Genomic DNA, 21,201 nt, shown 5'->3' with positions numbered 1-21,201 from the left:
AATGTTGGAGGTGTAGATCACCAAGGACATATGTGCAACATGTTTGGTGGTCATACTCATTGATTAAAATATTTTCATTGATGGTCCATTATGCTATTATCTTTAGATCCTTTGACAGTTTTGTCAGGATGTTTGGCTGAACCACTCAAGGATAAAAAGTTGATATGGAATTTAAGAGTTGCTGCCCACATACTAGTGGCAAATAAGTGGAAGAAAAGATCACCACCAATGATGAAAGGAGGATTACTTATTATTAGTAGGTTTATTTATTACATTTGTATACTGCCCTCCATCCACAGATCTTGGGGCTGTTCACAACATAAAAATACAAGACAAAAAAATACAAGAATACAAGAATAAAAGCAAACCAATAACTTCCTCACCCTCCTCAATTTATGAAAAGCACATATCTAATGTGGTGTAGCGGTTAGAGTGTTGGACTAGAATGTGGGAGACCAGGAGTCAAGTCTCCATTCAGCCATGAAGGACACTGGATGACCTTGGGCCAGTCAGTCACCCTCAGCCTAACCTACCTCAATGGCTTCTTGTGAGGATAAAATGGGGAGAACTATGTACTCCACCTTGGGCTCCTTGGAGGAAAAGGTGGGATATAAATGCAACAAACAAACAAACAAACAAACAAACAAACAAACAAACAATTAGTTTTTCCATGCTGTAAATTAAAATATTAAAATTTATTGGAATGTTAATATTTGTTTTTATAGATTTGTATATAAAGATGCATTATTATTGGCACATGTGCCCATGTATTTATGTATATAAATGTCTGAATTTAAATTATTATAATAAATAAAAAGAAAAGGACATGTTTCATTCTGGGGGGGGGGGTGAGTTTGTGTAAATCACATTGCTGTGGAGAACAGAGTTATTTAAACCCATCTGCCCAGTCCAGTGCCTGACAGGGATGCAAATCATGTCCTGTCTGGCATGTCCTCTCTAGAAGGTTGGCCAAGGATGAATGTGACTCTTGGGCCAAAAAAGTTTGCCAGTCCTATCTCCCTCTACTTTTCTTGATTTGATAGCAAGGAAGCAAGTGGGTATCCGTAATATTGAACATGGTACATTAAGTATAGTATATGTGGATGTGATAAATGCAGATGAGCATTTCTCCCAACCACCTGAAAAACATATTATTTATTTTTCTGCATTCTGCTCTAAGACTAGATCCCTGACAACTGGACAATGAGCTGCATGTATAACCATAAATAAAGCAGAGCTTACTGAATTTCATTGTGAAAAGTATTGGTCAGAAAGAACAGACTTTTGTCATATTCGGCCAGCAGACTATGCAGATTCTGCAGCAAGCTGCGTTGTGGCATGCCTTTGAATATGATTATTTATTATAATAATCTACTTTTGAGTTCTAAAACAAACCCAACAGGGGAAAATTATCAACAGAATGTTATATATGGGAATATGTGCTGTGTCCTGTGTGCTTTTAGCCCAAGGGGGCACACACAGCTGGAAAATACAAATAAAGTAAAAGATACAAAAACTGTGTATACAAAATCAAGACACCTCTAGTGTTTGTGATGCTCAAAGTCTGCCCTAGATGGGGCTGGAGAGTTCTAGCTTCCTGCAGTGCACCCTACAATAAGTTGTAGCTTCACAGTATATTATAAAAACTAATGGTAATGTGCTGTGACTGAAGGTGGATTAACACCACATCAAACCCCCTTCCACATTCAGTAGGGCCTCAGCTGGTGAACCTTCTGTTTAGGTTTGTGCCCTAGAAGATAAAGCAGAACAGAAATATAACAACAAATCAACAATAAAACAATGAAAGTATAGCATGTAAAAAACAGCCTTTAAATACCGGTAAATCAGGGAAGAGGAGGTGGGACCACTGTGTTCAATGGGGCTTAATTTCTAGCGAGTTTCAGATTTCAGCACAAATGTTACCAGGAGGCTAATTTTGCTGGCTCTGTGATGGGCAAAATACCTTTCGGTTACCAAGTAGGTAACAAGGTCAAATCCTGCAACAACAGCTTTGAACTATTATTGGCAAGAATGTTTGTTTGTTTGTTTATTGTTGTTTCAACTATTGTGGTCATAGCAACCACTGGAAAAAAGTACGTTCTATACAATATATAGATAGATAGACAGACACACACACAATATAAATAGGTTTTTATATGTCATTCCTAATTAATTTTTTACAGTCCACCATGTTATTTTTGTTCTCCTCAATTTTGGAGAAGTGACTGCCAATTTTGCAACTTTGTCAAAAGCAGACAACAGCTGTGTGATTTTCACTTGGTCATCTGCATCAGGTATCTTACATAACAAATCAAGGATAAACTTACCGGTAGTTCTCAGTTCAGAATACAGAGAACATAATGGTATAGATCTTCTGCTTGGGTGCCACATATACAACAACACTATTCCACTGCAATTTTCCTATAGCATCCTTCTATATATTGTGATGGCATAATCTGAAAATGCAAAGCCAGAAAGGCTTTCCTAAATGAACAGAGTGGTAAATCATATAGATCAGGGGGAGGCAACCTAAGGCCCGTGGGCCGGATGTGGCCCAATCATCTTCTCAATCCGGCCCACGGATGGTCCGGGAATCGGCATGTTTTTACATGAGTAGAATGTGTCCTTTTATTTAAAATGCATCTCATAGAATCATAGAATCATAGAGTTGGAAGAGACCACAAGGGCCATCGAGTCCAACCCCCTGCCAAGCAGGAAACACCATCAGAGCACTCCTGACATATGGTTGTCAAGCCTCTGCTTAAAGACCTCCAAAGTAGGAGACTCCACCACACTCCTTGGCAGCAAATTCCACTGTCGAACAGCTCTTACTGTCAGGAAGTTCTTCCTAATGTTTAGGTGGAATCTTCTTTCTTGTAGTTTGGATCCATTGCTCTGTGTCCGCTTCTCTGGAGCAGCAGAAAACAACCTTTCTCCCTCCTCTATGTGACATCCTTTTATATATTTGAACATGGCTATCATATCACCCCTTAACCTCCTCTTCTCCAGGCTAAACATGCCCAGCTCCCTTAGCCATTCCTCATAAGGCATCGTTTCCAGGCCTTTGACCATTTTGGTTGCCCTCCTCTGGACACGTTCCAGTTTGTCAGTGTCCTTCTTGAATTGTGGTGCCCAGAACTGGACACAGTACTCCAGGTGAGGTCTGACCAGAGCAGAATACAGTGGCACTATTACTTCCCTTGATCTAGATGCTATACTCCTATTGATGCAGCCCAGAATTGCATTGGCTTTTTTAGCTGCCGCGTCACACTGTTGGCTCATGTCAAGTTTATGGTCAACCAAGACTCCTAGATCCTTTTCACATGTACTGCTCTCAAGCCAGGTGTCACCCATCTTGTATTTGTGCCTCTCATTTTTTTTGCCCAAGTGCAATACTTTACATTTCTCCCTGTTAAAATTCATCTTGTTTGTTTTTGCCCAGTTCTCTAATCTGTCAAGGTCGTTTTGAAGTGTGATCCTGTCCTCTGGGGTGTTAGCCACCCCTCCCAGTTTGGTGTCATCTGCAAATTTGATCAGGATGCCCTTGAGTCCATCATCCAAGTCGTTGATAAAGATGTTGAATAAGACCGGGCCCAAGACAGAACCCTGTGGCACCCCACTAGTCACTCTTCTCCAGGATGAAGAGGCACCATTGATGAGAACCCTTTGGGTTCGGTCAGTCAGCCAGTTACAAATCTCTTGGTTAATTTGGGGGCATAGGAATTCGTTCATTCCCCCCCCCCCATATAGTCTGGCCCACCACATGGTTTGAGGGACAGTGGACCGACCCACGGCTGAAAAAGGTTGCTGACCTCTGATACAGATAATTCTCAAACCCATGTGTTATTTTAATTAAATGTACTGTGGAAAGAACAATGGTTTCTGGATTGCCTGTTATTGGCAAGAATGGCTACTGCTAATGTTGAAGCATTGTTCAGGGTACTGGTATCCTTCAAACATAATCAGGTGCATAGGAGCTGATTCATGAGCAGAGCCCATATGGCTGGGGGCAGTGTTTGTACCTGAGGCTAGAATGACTATTGCTGATGTAGCAGCACCACCCATGCTATTAATGTCCTTTAAACATTGGGGCCACTTATTCAAGAGTATCTTTCACATGGCTGGGGGCAATGTCTATACCTGAACCAGTATGGGATCTGCTCAAAAAACATTGTGTTTCCTTTGAAATTACAATTTTGGTGCACTGCAATCCTAATCTCATTTACCTGGGAGTAAACCCCATTGAATTCAAAATGACTAACTTCTAGAAAGACTTAGCTCGGAAGCCTTAATTTGAATGACAAAAAAAACCTTGGAAAAGTGGTGCTGTGGTAACTTTGGAACAATGACTGCATATTTAAGGGACCCAAATAATGACTGGAAGGAGGTAAATCTGATATGAAAACAACCTCTAGTTCCAATCCTAGGTAGATTTACTACATTTATAATAATTTCCTTAGAACTTCAGTGTACAACCCAGCCAAAGCTAAGTACTTTTATCTTCAATTGATTTCAGTATTCAGTAGTTAATTATATGTCTTCAAATAGTTCAGGGTGACATCCGTGTGGTTTTCTTATTTTATGCTCATAACTCTGTCTGATAGGTTTCACTTAAGAGTAATTTGGCCAAGACCACACTGTAAGTTTTGCAGTGGAACAGAAATACAAATCTGGGTCACCCTGGTCCAAGGTTCAGTGTTCTGTCCACTCTACCACTGGCTCTTACTTCCAAATAATGAATAGGGTTTAAATCAAGGATAAGAATATATAAGAGAGACTTTGCAGCTTGAACATGGCTGCCTGATTTTACTGCTGTAATTTGCACTTTTCAAATGCACAACTAAAATGCACCATGATTTGCATTGCACTGCAGTGAATTCTGTGATCAAAATTCTAATATATATATATATATATATATATATATATATATATATATATATATACACATACACACACACACACACACACACACACACACACACACACACACAACCTTTGAATTCTGTTAGTAATGTGTTTAGGATTTGGACATAAGGATAAAACTGACAGTGACTATTCTGTGAAATATATTTAATATCTTGATTCAGTGCATATTTGAGCTGATATCCTACAACAGGAAACAGTAGAACATCCTGTTTCTGAAAGACCAAAACAATTTTGTAGTCTATTAAAAAGGTAATCTAAATCTATACTTTCTGCTTACAGAGAATCAGTTGAAAGAAAGTATTGGGGCAAGGATATGGACATAAGGAACATGATGATATTTGAAAATGATAGGAAATCATTCTACTGAATGCATTTCTTTCTAAATTAAAATATGCCTCACAGTGAAAAAGTAAAAATAAAAATCAGCTGTAGAGGAACAGTTCAGTGTCTCATGGGCTAACTAGCTTTAAGTGCAGAACTGAAATCCCGATTGTAAAATTTGCTGCTGGTATATGTGCTTTTTTGGGATTATGATTTATGGCTGCTAGTGGACTCCATCCTAAGAACTTCTTTAGTCAGGACAGTCATACCTTGGAAGTCAAACGGAATCCATTCTGGACGTTTGTTTGACTTCTAAACATTTAAAAACCAAATCGAAGGTCCTGCAACCAATCGGAAGTCGTGGAAGCCCCGTCAGATGTTCGGCTTCCAAAAATAGTTCGCAAACCAGAACAGTCACTTCCTGGGTTGCAACGTTCGGAAGCCAAAATGTTTGGGAACTAAGCTGTTCAAAAACCAAGGTACAACTGTATATTCAAAGCCCAAACATTTCACTCGGGGATGCAGACAGTCCAGCTGTTTAAATTGGGATTAGGACAAGGAAAAACCCAATGCAAAATTGCTGTTGCTGTTATGACAAGCCATAAACTTTTACCTTGAAAGCTTTGACCGGAAGAAGGAGGCCTAGGGATTTTTGAAGGACTGTTGAAAGCAGTGTAAGTGCCAGCACAACAGTACAAACACTCCCAGAGACCCTTCGGTTTTACCTGTGGAAAACTCTGCTGGCATTGGTGTCCAGCTGGCAGTGCACACCAGCTGTGGGATTGAAATGGGGTGTTTGGGTGGGGTGTCAGAGGAGGCCACAAATCCACATGGGGTTCTAAGCCTCATTTCTCCCTGCTCCCACCACTCCCTCAAGCAGACTCCAAAAACTACACAAGCCCTGGTGTAATTAATTTTTTTAAAACCAAAAAGAAGAATGGAAGGCACTTAATGCGAAAAAATAAGAGAAATCTGTTCCAAAATGTTTATTGTCATTGTAATTACCATAATGTCAAAATAGCACTCTCAACACTATTTTTTCCCATTGTTCCAACAACAAAAATTGCCTCTGAAGAAGAAAAAGTTTTTTCACACACATTGGGTGTTTACAACCCCAGTGAACTTCAGGCGGCACTTTGAAAACCTACTTTCAATCATTTTGGGGGTAATCAATTTCTTCCCACCTCCTACCCTGCCCATAGCTAACCAGCAGGGCTTTGGACATGGTAGTTACTCAATAATAATAATAATAATAATAATAATAATAATAATAATAATAATAATAATAATTTATACCCCGCCCATCTGACTGAGTTTCCCCAGCCAGCCACTCTGGGCGGCTTCCAATCAAGTGTTGAAAACAATACAGCATTAAATATTAAAAACTTCCCTAAACAGGGCTGCCTTCAGATGTCTCTTAAATATAAGATAGCTGCCTATTTCCTTCACATCTGAAGGGAGGGTGTTCCATAGGGCGGGCACCACTACCAAGAAGGCCCTCTGTCTGGTTCCCTGTAACCTCACTTCTCGCAATGAGGGAACCACCAGAAGGCCCTCGGCGCTGGATCTCAGTGTCTGGGCTGAACGATGGGGGTGGAGACGCTCCTTCTGGTATACAGGACTGAGGCCGTTTAGGGCTTTAAAGGTCAGCACCAGCACTTTGAATCGTGCTCGGAAACGTACTGGGAGCCAATGCAGATCTCTCAGCACCGGTATTATGTGGTCCCAGCGGCCACTCCCAGTCACCAGTCTAGCTGCCACATTCTGGATTAACTGCAGTTTCCAGGTCACCTTCAAAGGTAGCTCCACGTAGAACGCATTGCAGTAGTCCAAGCGGGAGATAACTAGAGCATGCACCACTCTGGCGAGGCAGTCCGCAGGCTCAGCCTGCTATGGATTATCACCCCCCTCCCACACACGCACAATACAGTGTTATGGTTCTCTTTTTTTGCTGCCTTTCCAAAAAATGCTCAAGATAATGTACAAGAAATACCTGCAGTACCTGTAATAATGTATTTAAAAAATAACTCAGGTAAATGCTATGGCTAGGGTCCAAAGAACTGGCCAGTTTGTACCCAAAGACTTTGAACCTGTGTTTCTTGAAAAGCACTGCAACCACCCCCTCAGCTCTGCATGGTGAACTGCCTTTGAAACTGAGAGGAATTTCAAAAGGAGCTTGTAAAATGGGAGGGTGTGTGCATGTATTTCAAAACAACCTGAATTAAGCAAGCCCTTGAGTGCATCCAAGTAGCTATGTGAATCCCATTTTACAAGTAGTGTAACATCTTGTCTACACACTATACATTTTAAATATTTTAAAGCACACTCCCTACTCCAAAATCATCATCATCATTACCATCCTAGAAACGGTAGTTTGTTAAGGGTGCTGGGAATGGTAGCTCTGAGAAGGCTAAAAAACGGTTCCCAGGGTTCTTGAGTAGGAGAATGTGCATGATGTTATTTTTCCTGGTCTTCAGGTGATAATGCTTATGAAGCCAAAACGGCCAAATTCACACAGAAGTATTGGCAGCCTTGATGAACCACCCCCCTTTTTTTTGCAGAAGTACAGAAGATATTTAGGAAGAGGGAGGCACAAGCAGGGGACGCCCCACTGAACAGCCAAAGAAGAACTGAGCATGTCAGTGGTCATTAAATGCTGGCTGACGGGTCCACAGTAGCAGGGGAAATGTTTGGGACCTACTGTTTTCTGAACCAGCGTGTATGGCTAAAATCTCAACTCAGAAAGCATGAGCTGTATCCAAGAACAAACCTTCACTTCTGTCAGGGCTGGCCTGCCCATGAGGCAGAACTTGGGGAGGTCGAATCCTGTGCAAAGATGCCCCGCTCCTGCCACCACTGCTAGCAGTCATGTGACAGTGGCTTCTGGCAAGATCTCATGTGAGTTCCACGTGATTTGGCTGGAAGCCGCCACTGTGCAACCCCAGGAAGCAATGCTTGGGCATGTTTGTATGGTCTTGCAAACCAGGCCAATGACTTCCAGTCCATACTGGTGGCCCTTTTAAACCTATTCACTTGCTTGCATATTGAATACATTTTTTAAAAATTGCATGCCAGATATCTGGGGATCCGAGAGGTGAAAAGCCCTGAGCCTTACCTTTTACTTCAGAGGAGGACTAGTGAGTTCCCTAGTGAGGAGCCCCTAGCAAGTGGAGACACAGTTGCCAATGTACTTTTAGGAACCTTGAACTGTGACCCCAATTGTACATCGACAAGGTAGGTTTATGATTTGGTGGTGAGGGCAAGCAAACTGGGAATGGCTCTGCTACAGTAATTTCAAGCATCTTGGATTTTTCAAGCTGGACTAGAAATGAAAAATGGGTCCTCTGGCCTCACAATCATGTAAGGTGATTGAGAGGTGAGCAGACCCCACCCTAAAAATGGCCTTCTGAGGGTATGGGGACCCAGGATCCAGCCCACTGATCAGATCCACTTCCTCAAATCTGTGCTAAACCATGGTTCAATAAACATGGTTGAGTGTTATGTGTGTACTGGGCCAATGGCAGTTACAGAATTTCTTCAGCCCCTCCATACATGAGAAATTTAATATAGTGACACCCTGTGAATGTTAACTTTCTCTGGGAAGTTTGTTTATAGAAGAAAACACATTCCAATAACTTCCGGGGGGGGGGGGTAGCTGAGTTAGCCTGTTGCAGCAAAATTAACAGAGAGTATTGCAGCATCTAAAAGATTATCAGCTTTCTAATTGCATTAACTTTCATGGACTGCAGTCTACTTCATCAGATGCATGACATGTTAAATGGTAAACCAATGACATATGTGATGTGACAGAAATCCATTGCCCCAGTTCTATCTACAAGTAATAGCACATAAACCTCTTGATTAATTCTAATTTAGTAGTTTCATGTTGCAGCCCCCCTTTGAAGCTTTACGGTATTATAGTTCATCAAGAAAGTCAGTGCTATGACTTCTGGACTGAATCAGGACAACTGCTTTTTATTACACTGCATTTATTAATTTTCTTACCAATGCAATGATGTTTGTGTTATCAGCTACAACAGTTTTGTGAATTACTGCTTTTAATTATGTAACTATCACAATCTCTGTACTTTCGACATTTCATTTCCCTCTGACCTCACCGTTTACAAACATACCCACCCACATGTATATAGATACCTGTAAATTAGGAGAGCACTTCATGCATCTGATGAAATCACACAATACTTTTGAAGCACATTGCTTTCCCCTAAATTATCCTGGAAACTGTAGTTTGTTAAGGCTGCTGGGAGTTGCAGTTACATGAGGGGTAAACTACAATTCCCTGGCTTCTTTGCAGGAAGTGATACACTTTAAATATATGGTGTGGAAACTGTAATGTATTTATTAGTCTTTAAGGTGCTACAATACTGCTTTTATGTTTTAATAAGTTGCTATTGTTTATTGTTCAGTATTCTCTGTGTTAACTTATTACACGCTATAACAAAAGTGGATGAATTAATTCCAGTTAGCTGACGTTATCAGTGGTCTTCTCCTGATGCCTCTGCCAGCTGAAGTTATGTGCCAAATGGGGAGGTGATGTTTTCATCATTGACTTCCTGCCTGTGGAGCTCTTTTCAGAGAGGCGCACCTGGCATCTGCTTTGGGGTAATAAGCAAAAGCTTTCTTGTTCTTCCACACTGTTAAAGTTCTGAGTTTTAAATTATTTCATTGTCAGTTTTCCATTGTGGTTTCATTTGGTTATATTGATTTCAGAGTTGCAGAGTGGTATATAAATGTATTTAAGCAAACAAATCCCTTCTGTTCACTTTTTATAGCTGTATTGCTGCACTTACATTGTTTCTGTACTGAGTGTTAATAAACTCAGTAACCTGTTTAGTTTACATGAACTGCAGAGCAATGCAAAAAGTGTTGTCTTCAAAAACAAACAAACTGTAAAGTAATACACAGGTTTAAATGATCATGCACAATACTTCTAAACAGATGATGGCCCATTACAAAAGCTGAGCAACTTGATTACCTACCACAATGTGACTGCTTTTATAGATACAAAAAAATAATACCAAGAGCAAAGAATGGCCTCCACAATCCTAGCTCGCTAAACCTCCTGATAGTTATGTGTGTGTGTTTTACTAAGTTCAGCTGTTTATATTGCCTTTCAGCTGCAGCACATGACATATTGTTTACCAATGTACACATTCCTTTACAACCAATCAGATTGAGGGCACACCACCATATCAAGGGGGTAAACAGAAAATCTTGGGCCAAAAGTGTCAAGCAGAACTTAAAATTACAAGAGACCATATAGGGGATTTGAGCAGACAAGGACCTGCAGACTTTGCATGTCACTACATGAGCCTTGTAAACATTGTAGGAACACCCAGAACTTAAAAGAGGTGTGTAAGAGACCAGTCTAAAAAGCAAAGGCCGATGTTCAAAGGCCATTATTGTTGTCTGTACTGTACTCGAAAATGAACACAGATTTATTCTCAGACGTTTAATATATGACTTTTCAGGTTTGCATAACTGGGCATATTACTCTATGAGTTTTTACAGATTTGTACGATGCTCCCCCTTGTTCTATAGCTGCCAAAGCATTCCATCGTCAGACCTACATTAATACTACTACACTACTACTACTAATATTAATAATCGCTAGCGTAGGTGGCGCACGGATGCTTCCTTTCCTTTGGACAACAAAAGAAATCAGATTCGAGCGATTCCTTCTCCCTCTCTGTTAATGGCACAATGGCAACATTTCCAAATCCTGCGCTGGGTTAGCAAGGCTGCTTCCCCCAGCCGCCACCCCACCCCCTTGCAAGCTGACGCTCGGCCGAGCTCATTTGTCTTCGGCTCCAGGGCGAGAACGCAGCCTCGCAGGCGGCGAAGGAAGTTTCCTCTCCGCTCCCGCACACCGGTAGTAAGCAGTGGTGCGGGTGCGTGCCTTGGTGTGTGCGCGCCCTGCCTCCCTGCCGAGCGAAAGGACTCGCCTCCGAGGCCACTTTTGCGCCTGGTGAAGGCAAGGGAGTGGCGGCGGCGGCGGCGGCCCTGCTCTCCCTCTCCGTCTCCTCGGCCCTCCCAGTCCCTCCTCTCTCTGGGTAGCTTTGCGGAGAGGAGGAGGAGGAGGAGGAGGAGAGTGAGCTGTGGGAGGGTCCCCATTGAAATAAACAAGCAGCCAGTGATTAAAACGGGAACATGGCGGCCGCGGAGGACTCAGCAGCTCCAGCTTCCTCTTACAAAGCGAAGGTCAGCGCTGGCAGCAGCCTGGGCGACGGCAGCCGGAGACATTGCTGACCTCGGTAAGGGAAGGCACCCTCGCTCCCCTCGCCGCGGGGTCCTTTTCGCGGCGGGATAGGCTGGGGAAGGGGCTGGTCGAGGGGGTCCCTCCCCGGTTGTGTGTGTGTGTGTGTTGTATAATAACCCTGGTTGTGTGGCGCGCTGCTGGGGATGGCTGCTTAGTGTCTGGAGCCGCTGCCTTGAGAACTCCGGGGGCGAGGGAGGGGAAAAAGGGGGTGTCCGCGAGACTTTTCTTGCCCCCCATCACCCCCCTCCCCGCAAAAAAGAGGCAAGTTGTGGAGGTTTAATTCTCTCCCGAGACGAAGAGCGAGAGAGGTGTCAGCCTGGGTGTCTGGTGTTCTTTTATGAGTGGTGGCGGCGGCGGGTGTGTGGCTGCACCTCCTGTTTTCTGTCGCACCCCGAAATCTGCATGGAGATGAAAGTAAAAAGGGGGGTAACAATACAATTGAAGTTGGGGGTTTTCCCCCACACCCCCGACCCCCCCCCCGATTTCTTGTGAAGGAAAGGGGGCGCCTTGGCCGCCTTGGTTAAATGGGTGGGAGAAGAGCAGAGCTGTCTGAAGGGGAAAGCGGGGTTCTCGCAGCGAAGTGGAAGGGGGTGTTAATGGAGAAGGCGGACTTGCTTCCCCCTCCTCTCTCCTCGGCATGGAGGAGGGTCGTTCCTCGATAGAAAGGACTGAAGGGGTGGCAGCTGCGTGGCTGACAATGGGGGTGGCGGGGGGGGGGGAGAGAGACGGGAGAGGGACCGTCTCTCCTTTTCTCCAGGCGAGAATGCTGTGTGGCTTCTTCGGAGCGGGGGGAGAACTGTGTGGCAAGACCCCAATCGTTTTTTCTGTGGAGAAAAACGATTGCTCCGACCGAGGGAAGAGAGTGAGTTGCGCGGAGCGCCTGCCTGACAATCGCCTCGGAAGGAATCGAGATTTGGGGTGGGTGGGTGGAGTGACGGGACGGCGGTGTCGCCTCCTCTCTCTTTCTCCCTCCTCCGCGGCCGCTAGCGACGGGCTTTTAACTTCTCCCAACTTTTGTGTGCGCGCGCGGCCCTCGAAGTCCCCCCTTCCCGGGGGACCCGACTAGGCCCTGCCCGCCGCTGGGTGAGAGCGCAGCCTAGGGAGCCGCATTGCCGCTGCCGTGCGCCTGGCTGGGTGGGGGGAGGGGACCCTGGCGGCGGCGGCCCCAGCGGCGCCTTGGTGCTCGTGCGGGACTTGCTCGGCTGGTGCCGGCCTCTCAGGGCGGAGGCCTAGTGGCGGGCTTCTGGGTGTTGGGGTTGCTACGCGCCTCAGTCCCCGGGGACCCAGCGTCGCAGCCTGACGCCGCCGAGTGTGTGGCTATGAATGAGAGGGTGGCGGTGGTGGGGCGGCGGCGGGCCTCTCCCCCTTCCTTTCTGCGAGGGACTCTTCTTGTTGAATGTGGGGCTGGGAGAGAGGCGCGCATTTCTGCTCCCCCTCCCGCTTTGTACATGGAGAATGGCCTTGTCCTCCTCCCTCCCCCTTCCGCCGTGTAGCGCGGAGGGTGTGCGTCTAATCCCCTCTCCACCTGCTCCCTGAGCTGCTACCCTTGTGTAAGGGGAGGCTGCGAGTGTGTATCCGACGCAGGCAGCATGCTCTTATTTCTCTCCCCCCCCCCATGTCTTCTCCGCCTTCGATGAGAATCCTGCCCCAGCTTTTTAACTGGCGAGGTTCAGTCTGGTGACGCCAGAGATTTCATCTCTTGCACCGTGATGGCGTTTTCTTTTCTTTTCTTAGGAGCAGAAGCTCTTGTAGTCGTGGCTCCTGCCCACAACAGTACTGTTGCAAAGGTATCCAGGGTTATTGGTTGTCTTGGCAACTTTGACTTTTCTTCCCCTGTCATCTGTGTTTTCTTCTGCACCATACTTGATATGTTCTGTAATCAACCTGGTGCTCATTCGGAGCTGATACTGATGTATGAAATATGCATGAAATGTGTGTGCAAGGTGGCAAGAAAAATTAAAGGAAATGTACCTGGCTTCTTTGCCTGTTAATCACATAACAGGTCCTTTCCATGAGAAATGTTTTGATAGCTAGAGTCTTGGGAAACACTGGTTTCTCAGCTGTCCACTTCAGAGATGTTCCTTTTGGACATGACCTTTTTCATACAGAATTGCTGGGTTGTGAACTGTCCTGTGATCTTTGGATGAAGGACAGTTTAAAAATTTAATAATAATAAAAAAGACCCTTCAGGCATATCTACACCATAGACAAACCAATTTGTTAACAGCCATTTCTCAAATTTTAACACTCAAATTACAGTTCTTTTGCAGGATTATGGGTTGTATCCAGTTCTACTCAATATTTTAGTCATACCTCAGGATAAATACACTTCAGGATAAGTATTTTCGGGTTGCACTCTGCGGCGACCCGGAAGTAACGGAGCGCGTTACTTCTGGGTTTCGCGCTCGTGCATGCACAGACGGTCAAAATGACATCATGCGCAGAAGCGGTGAAACTCAGCATGCGCAGATGCGCTGTCGCATCTTATGTTCTGTTCAGGATGCGAACGGGGCTCCGGAACGGATCTTGTTCGCATCCCGAGGTACCACTGTAAGCCCATTGAAGTTAGTGGGCATGATTAAGTTGCATTCTTTAATTTCATTTGTTCTACTCTTAGTAGGCCTAACATTGCAATATAATTACATAATATAGATCTTATAATTTTGGTTTAGCTGCATTTAGATTTTCAAATAAAAGGAAGGATATATAGGTTAAATAGGTATGGTTTTAGACACTCATTTATAATTTCAGTAGGATAAAACTATTCATGGTCCTCTTACTGAATATTTATGTTGGACATCAGATGTAACACCTCAGATTTGGTCAGTGGTAAAATCCCATATAGCATATGAGACTATTGATAAATTAGAAGAGAATAATCACTTCTTGTATCTTATGCAATTTTTTTTAACACAGTTGCAGAATTCATAATAGAAAAAGTGAGAAAATATCACTCAAGAGAGAGAAACATAATCAGGTGGCGATATTCTTGTTCAACTCGTTTTAAATGCAGTTGTATTGATTATAGTGAACATCACTATACTGAATTCAGCTTATCCCTTACCACCTGTGTCTTTGTAGATCAAGGCTGCAGTCCTAACTCTACTTACATGGGAGTCACATTGAATTCAACAGGGCTTCTTAGTACCACTGTTATACTGCAATGCTATGAACTTTTATCGGGAAGCAAATTTCACTGAAATTCAAGGGACTTCTGAGTTAACATACATGGATTGAAGTCAAAGGCAAGGATAGATTTCCCTTTGCCCAGTTGAGGAGCCTTCAACAGATTATTGACCTTGTTGGGTGGGTGATTGTAGGTAAGATGCTTGTGTATTAGCTACATGGCTCTATTTTTTTCAAAAGAGACAAGTATAAATCATCTGAATTATAATTTATAAGGAAGTTAGGTTCTGTTCATTTGGGCCTGAATTTTTGTCCCTCTGATGTTAATTTACTTAGTAATACTAAGATGGCTGTGTTATCAGAGATTGCTACATTTGTGAAGTCATTGTTCTTGTTTTAAATAAGTTTCTGCTCTAATTGAATTATCACAGACTTTTTGTTACCATAATGCCACCTTTTACCATTTTTCTTCCATTGAGTCCCTGCAAATATAACCTGCCAAAGGAAGGTACTACATACATCTCATGAAATGGATTCTGTTACTTCTGTTAGAATAATTTGTTTGTGTTTAAGGTGCCTCAAAACTCTCTGTTGGATTTACTAGCCCCTTATGTACTCTTTGCTTTCAAAGGTAGTGCTCTATATAACAAGTCAGAATGTTTCAGGCACAGATCTTGAATCACAGAATTTCAGAATCATAAATATTTTTGTAATTCTTTAAAAATTCTATTAAGTTATGTTCCCCTCTGTATACTGTATTTAAGAGATTAGATACGTGAGTGGTTATCTTTTTCTGCTTTGAATTTTCTGCTTCTATTAATATATTTTAGAACTTACTGTAATCATTACTCAATCGTTTTAAATTTTGAATAGTTAAGAGACATAATGCTTGAAAGCATGGTGAGCTAATCATGCTTTTTGTGATGGGATAATGATAGGTGCAACATGTTTGGCTGGAAAGAATTTGTTAAAGGCAGTATCTCTGACAAGTTTACTAAATTGAATTTACACAATAAATTTAAAGTGGGTTCATCTTGAACACTGTTTAAAGGTTTGGGGTTTTTTTGTTAGATTTAAACTGCCCCGGTTGGCTTTCACAGCATTTCACTTCAAAATGATAGTAAGCACACCCATCTGTAAAAAAAGAAAAGAAAAAAAAGTACAGGTCGCTCCATAGAAATAGCAAAGTTCTTTAGAAAGACAGCTGCTACTACAATGCCCACAGTCTTCTGCTCTCTGTCCTTTTCTTGATGATGTCACTGACATGTTGGCATAAGCTGACGTTCTATGCAAAAATGAAACTCAGGCAGGGAGGCTACATAACTTAGATTTTTAAAAGCTGAGCTGTGAAGATTCCGCAAGGAAAGTTGAAAAGTTCTGAAATAATTTCTAAATAATAGTTTGTGTATTGAATAAATTGGTGTGAGATTGTGCTTGTGAATTCTATTTCATATAGTATTCAAGACAACTTAGCATAACAAAACCCTAAAATCTAATTGTGTTTGTAACAAGCTCTTTCTTTTCATTTCATTGTTTTTGCTTATTTTAAAGGAAAGCTCTAGTAATAGTAATAAACTGACTTCATGGTGTGTGTATGACCTGTAGCAAATCCAGATTTTAATCTTCAAAGACACATTTACTACTTCCCGGGTATTAAACGGGGAAAACAAAGAACATTTTTGTTCTGTATGTGCATGCATTGCATATGTGTGTTCATACGTTATTAAAAACTACCCTGATCTGATCCACACCATGCATTTTAATTACACATTGTTGCAATTACACAACACACTGCATAAAAGGCAGCACACTACTGCACCTTTCTTTATTCATTCCATGAAAAATGCTGTTTGATGATATTGGATAGTAGCAAGTTCTATAATGTGAGAGGGAATGTGATGGGGGTAGGCAAGGACCTCTTGTAGATATGCAGATATGCAGAAAGATGCGCATTGTCAGCTGTGGCTCTATTGTGTGCTTTCAGATGGGCATGGAGCTCTCTTTCCTCCTGGGGATTTTGAACTGACAGAGGAGTTCTTTGACTTTAAGATGCAAGGACAATGAAGCTTAAAGTAGCAAGCTAGTAAGGGTGTGTGTGCTGTGTTGATTCTTCTAAAACAACATTGCTCCTTCGGTGAGGTAATGTAAGTGAAGTTCTTAGTAGTATCGTATGCTGACTATGTGGGAAATAGGCTGATTCATATTGGCTTTGTCTTATCTGTACAGTAGTTATATTATTAATTGTTTGTTAGTGGTATATACATTATGCAAACATTCCTTGAGCTTAGAGGGTCAGTCGCTTTGTGTTTCAGATCACATGGTGAAACATATAACTGGGAATTTGAATAGGGAGTAAAAACAGGTGTGATACTGTCATTTGTTTCACATTTTCAAAAACAAAATAAGATTACAGTAGTATTTATTTACTGAAAATACAAACCTGCAGGCGTTGTTTAGTGCAGTGCTTGTTTTCTATTAAAAAAAATATTTGAATGTAACCTGGAAAGTTTTAGTACATAAACACTTAGGACTTAGTATGAACTTTGCTGTAGAGATGCACTTACATGCAGCATGGTTTTTGCTCTGCTCCTTTCTGGATAACTTCGTTCCCCTAAAATAATTCTGCAAAAGCTGCTCTTGAAGGCAACAATGTAATGTTGTTACATATAATTAAATCTAGTGAGTATAAACAAAGTACTACTTGGACCCTCAGATCATCTTCGGCAACTTTTCTGTAGATGCTGTTGCCAAATAAGGCTGAGGCAGGTGGCTTCTAAGGAGAGGGCCTTTTCCGTGGTGGTTCCTCATTGTGGAATGCCCCCACCAAAGAGGAGCTGCCCAAAGAGGTCCAATGCTACATTGTCCTTTCAGCAACATTTGAATACATTTCATTTTCAGTTGATTGCCTTTAATGGTTTAGACTGCTTTTTCATTGTGGCTTGTTTTATTCTGATTTTTTAACTCACTTTTATGTTCGTATTGCATTTTTACACCTTATGAGGGTTTTTAAAAATTGCACACTGTCTAGATAGTTTTCTGTTAATGGGTGATATAAAGAGGCTATGAACAAAATAAAAACATAGAACAAAGCCAGTGGCAAAACTCCGATTAATTTGAATGTTAGGGGTATGCTCTTTAATATGTTTCTTCAACTGTGATCGCTATTGGTTACTAGTCATGGTCTCCTGACTCTTAAGTGGGCTTGTAGAAAAGAAGGTTGTTTTCTTTTTCAGAGGAAGACACAGAATGAACTGAGGTCTAAAACTACTGGGGGCCGGGGGGACAGACTGTTTTGTACCAAGCAGCATGAAGGAGGATGTGCACCTGTACAACAGCAATAACTGTTTCCTGTAGAGGACTGAATATACATCTTCCTCTGTGAAAACCACTGCTGAGCATTTGGAGGAAGCTGTTGCTGTTGCTGTGTTGACCACATAATTTGTGAAGAGGGCCACCAGATACTATTTTGATAAAGTATCCAGGCAAGAGAAAGATAGCAGTGTAATTCCATTGCTGACTGGAAGTAATAATGGGTTGAAAGAGGGCATGAGGCCAGTAAGCTAAAGGTGAATCTTGATGTGACGTGGGTCCTGTTGGCAGGTGATTCTTGTATCCAGAAGTTGAGTAGATAGTCTTTTCTCAATGGGATTTCATTTCCTCTAATGCAGTAATGGCCACACTTGGTTTTGGGACTACAGTTCCCATAATCCCTGTCCACTGGTCCTGTTAGCTAGGGATGATGGGAGTTGTAGTCCCAAAATAGCTGGAGGGCCAAGTTTGGCCATCACTGCTCTAATGGAACAATGGTTTATCTGCAGAGTAATAGTTCAGTAGTGAGGAACTCGGGGTGGGGCACAATTTGGCCCTATAATCCTCTCTATCTGTCCCTTAAGACTGTCCCTGGGCCACACCCCCTTCCCGGCCATACCGCATACTCAGTGTTCAAAATTCCCAGTGTGCCAGGTACATTTTGCAGTCGTGGAGATCTCTGGATGCCAGGTTGATGACTGACCTCTCCATCTAGCTGGCTAGTGCTGCGGTACTGCATGTGGCAGCACCACAACAAAAGATATGTAGCTTGTGCTTCTGCACTGCTGTGTGAATTAGCTGGCTCACATGGCGGCAGACTTGGTGTCTGTGCTGCCACGTGAGCTGCAATCCTAGGTGCACTTACTTGAGGATAAGAAAGCCCCACTGGACACAATGGGGCTTATTTCCAAGCAAATAAATTTCACCACAAAAAAGATGCTTAGACATTCCATTGTGGTGCCCATAACCTAAGTTTAAGGTGCCATTTAGTGATTAGCTTATATTCCTGCATTACTAACACGGCTCATATTACCCTGCTCCACACCACCCTTGAATGTTTTTGTGTGGCTGGAATGTGTCCTTGAATGATGTTTCTTGTTTGCCTGGATGGAGGATAGAGAAGGGATGTTTGGAAAAACTAAGCTACTGTACATATGTAAAATTTGCATTCACTTTACTTTTGCCTTTGGCTCTGTCCACTAATGGCAATTGACTCCCAGAAGGTTGTTCAGAAGGGAATGTGGCCCTTAGGCTTGAAAAGGTTCCCCATCCTTGTAATTATTTATTTATTGCATGAGTCTTTCTGCATGGCAATAAGGGCAATGAAGAAGGCCCAATTCTTTGATTCTGTTGCATCTTCAAGTTGTCCAGTTGAACCTTTTTGTATTTTCTGAGGTCTGTTTTAGACCTCAGAGAGCCAGTGTGGTGTAGTGGTTAAGAGTGGTAGTCTCGTAATCTGGGGAACCGGGTTCGCGTCTCCACTCCTCCACATACAGCTGCTGGGCCAGTCACACTTCTTGAAGTCTCTCAGCCCCACTCACCTCACAAAGTGTTTGTTGTGGGGGAGGAAGGGAAAGGAGAATGTTAGCCGCTTTGAGACTCCTTAAAGGGAGTGAAAGGCGGGATATCAAATCCAAACTCTTCTTCATCTTTCGGAAGACTGTTGCTGTTTGTTTGCAAGGCACTTTGAGGGCAAAGTCACTCACTTCCATAGCAGTCTTGGTCTCCTGGATCCATCTCTCTAGGCCTCAGTATCTAGGAGTGCTTTTTATCAGATTTAGTAAGACAGCTGAGGCCGTTTCGTGATCAGGATAGCCTGTTGTCCAGGTGCTGGTAACTTCCAGATTGGATTACTGCAATGTGCTCTATGTGGGACTGTCCTTGGGGTTGCCCTGGAAACTGCAGCTGGTGCAAAATGCAGAGGCTTGAGTGCTCACTGGGATGGAATAGTCACATCATATTACATTGGTGCTGAAGAATTGCACTGGCTGCCAATTAGCTATCAGGCTAGATTCAAGGTGCTGGCTTTGGTGTACAAAGCCCTATCCAGGGTGGAGTGCAACATACAATTTACAACAAAAAGTCAACTAAAAACAGCAAACTTGATATTCAAATAAAATGATAAACTGTAAATAACAATAGCAGTTTGAAAACATATTAAACCAAATTTTACCCAGAGAAACCTGTTATGCTTAGTTGTGTTCATTAATTTCAGTGTGTTTGCGCTGAGTAAAACTTAGTTGACTACCACTTCGGAGCAGGCTCTTCACCCTGGGACAATAAATATACCAATACAGTGGTACCTCGGGTTACAGACGCTTCAGGTTACAGACGCTTCAGGTTACAGACTCCGCTAACCCAGAAAAAGTACCTCGGGTTAAGAACTTTGCTTCAGGATGAGAACAGAAATCGTGCAGCAGCATCGTGGCGGCAGCGGGAGGCCCCATTAGCTAAAGTGGTACCTCAGGTTAAGAACGGACCTCCAGAACGAATTAAGTTCTTAACCCGAGGTTCCACTGACATTGCAAATGCTCAGGCAAACAGGTGAGTCTGTATTCGGCACCAAAATGATAATAGTGTCAGTGCCAAGCAAACTACTGGAACTAGAGCAAGGGCATTCCAATACCAGGGCCACCACAAATAAATCTGTTGCTTCTTTTTTGCATCACAATGTAATATACACCCACCAGTAGTATGCAGAGAAGAGCTGCTTCTGAAGATATTGGGGCAAGGGCAGGTTGGTTCTGGGAAAGGCATTCCTTCATAGACCATCACCTTGAATTTGGCCTAGAAGTGAACATGCTGTCAATGTAAGTCCTTTAGAATTGGTGTTTGTGATTCCATCCAGCTGAACTGGCTGCTGCATTCTGCACTAACTAAACCCCTTGGATTTGTCTTCAAATGTAACCACGCATACAGCACACACACACCACATTACTGTAGTTCTAACAGGAGGTTACCAGAGCACAAATCACTGTGGTAAGGCTGCATCCTATTAACACATAATCTTTCTTTCATATCCTAGGATTTCAAATGTTAGTCATATTCGTTGTGAGGGACATGGATGCAGACATTCTACTTTGAAGCTTATGCCAAGAGTTTGCAGTCTGTGGTATTGATACCTTTTGGGTGTAAAATCCTTAAGGATGTTCATGTTGCCTCCATCTACCTCTGCATCTATTCGTTCTCCTGTGTTTTTTCATAGACAGTACCGTGCTAGAGAATTATTTCCTGCTGTT

At 42.8% G+C, this 21,201-nt stretch overlaps 1 protein-coding gene across 10 annotated transcripts in view; it reads left to right on the top strand.

The window, feature by feature from the left end:
* The first annotated feature begins 11,112 nt into the window (after positions 1-11,112).
* Positions 11,113-21,201, top strand: part of NCOA2 (nuclear receptor coactivator 2) — a 131,412-nt gene continuing 121,323 nt past the window's right edge. For 3 of the 10 annotated variants that reach the window (XM_081204341.1, XM_081204336.1, XM_081204338.1), the window contains exon 1: positions 11,114-11,522. The gene's annotated coding sequence lies outside the window, so the exon portion shown is untranslated. Of the gene's footprint in view, positions 11,523-13,290; positions 13,315-16,669; positions 16,793-21,201 lie in introns of those variants that run through there. The other 7 variants (XM_081204337.1, XM_081204342.1, XM_081204344.1 and 4 more) reach the window with 5 other exon arrangements.

The sequence above is a fragment of the Podarcis bocagei genome, assembly GCF_964188305.1.
Source record: "Podarcis bocagei genome assembly, chromosome: 8".
In the NCBI taxonomy this organism is placed as follows: Eukaryota; Metazoa; Chordata; class Lepidosauria; order Squamata; family Lacertidae; genus Podarcis; species Podarcis bocagei.
The sequence above is the reverse complement of the archived record's forward strand: the minus strand, read 5'-3'. Positions and strand labels throughout refer to the sequence as shown.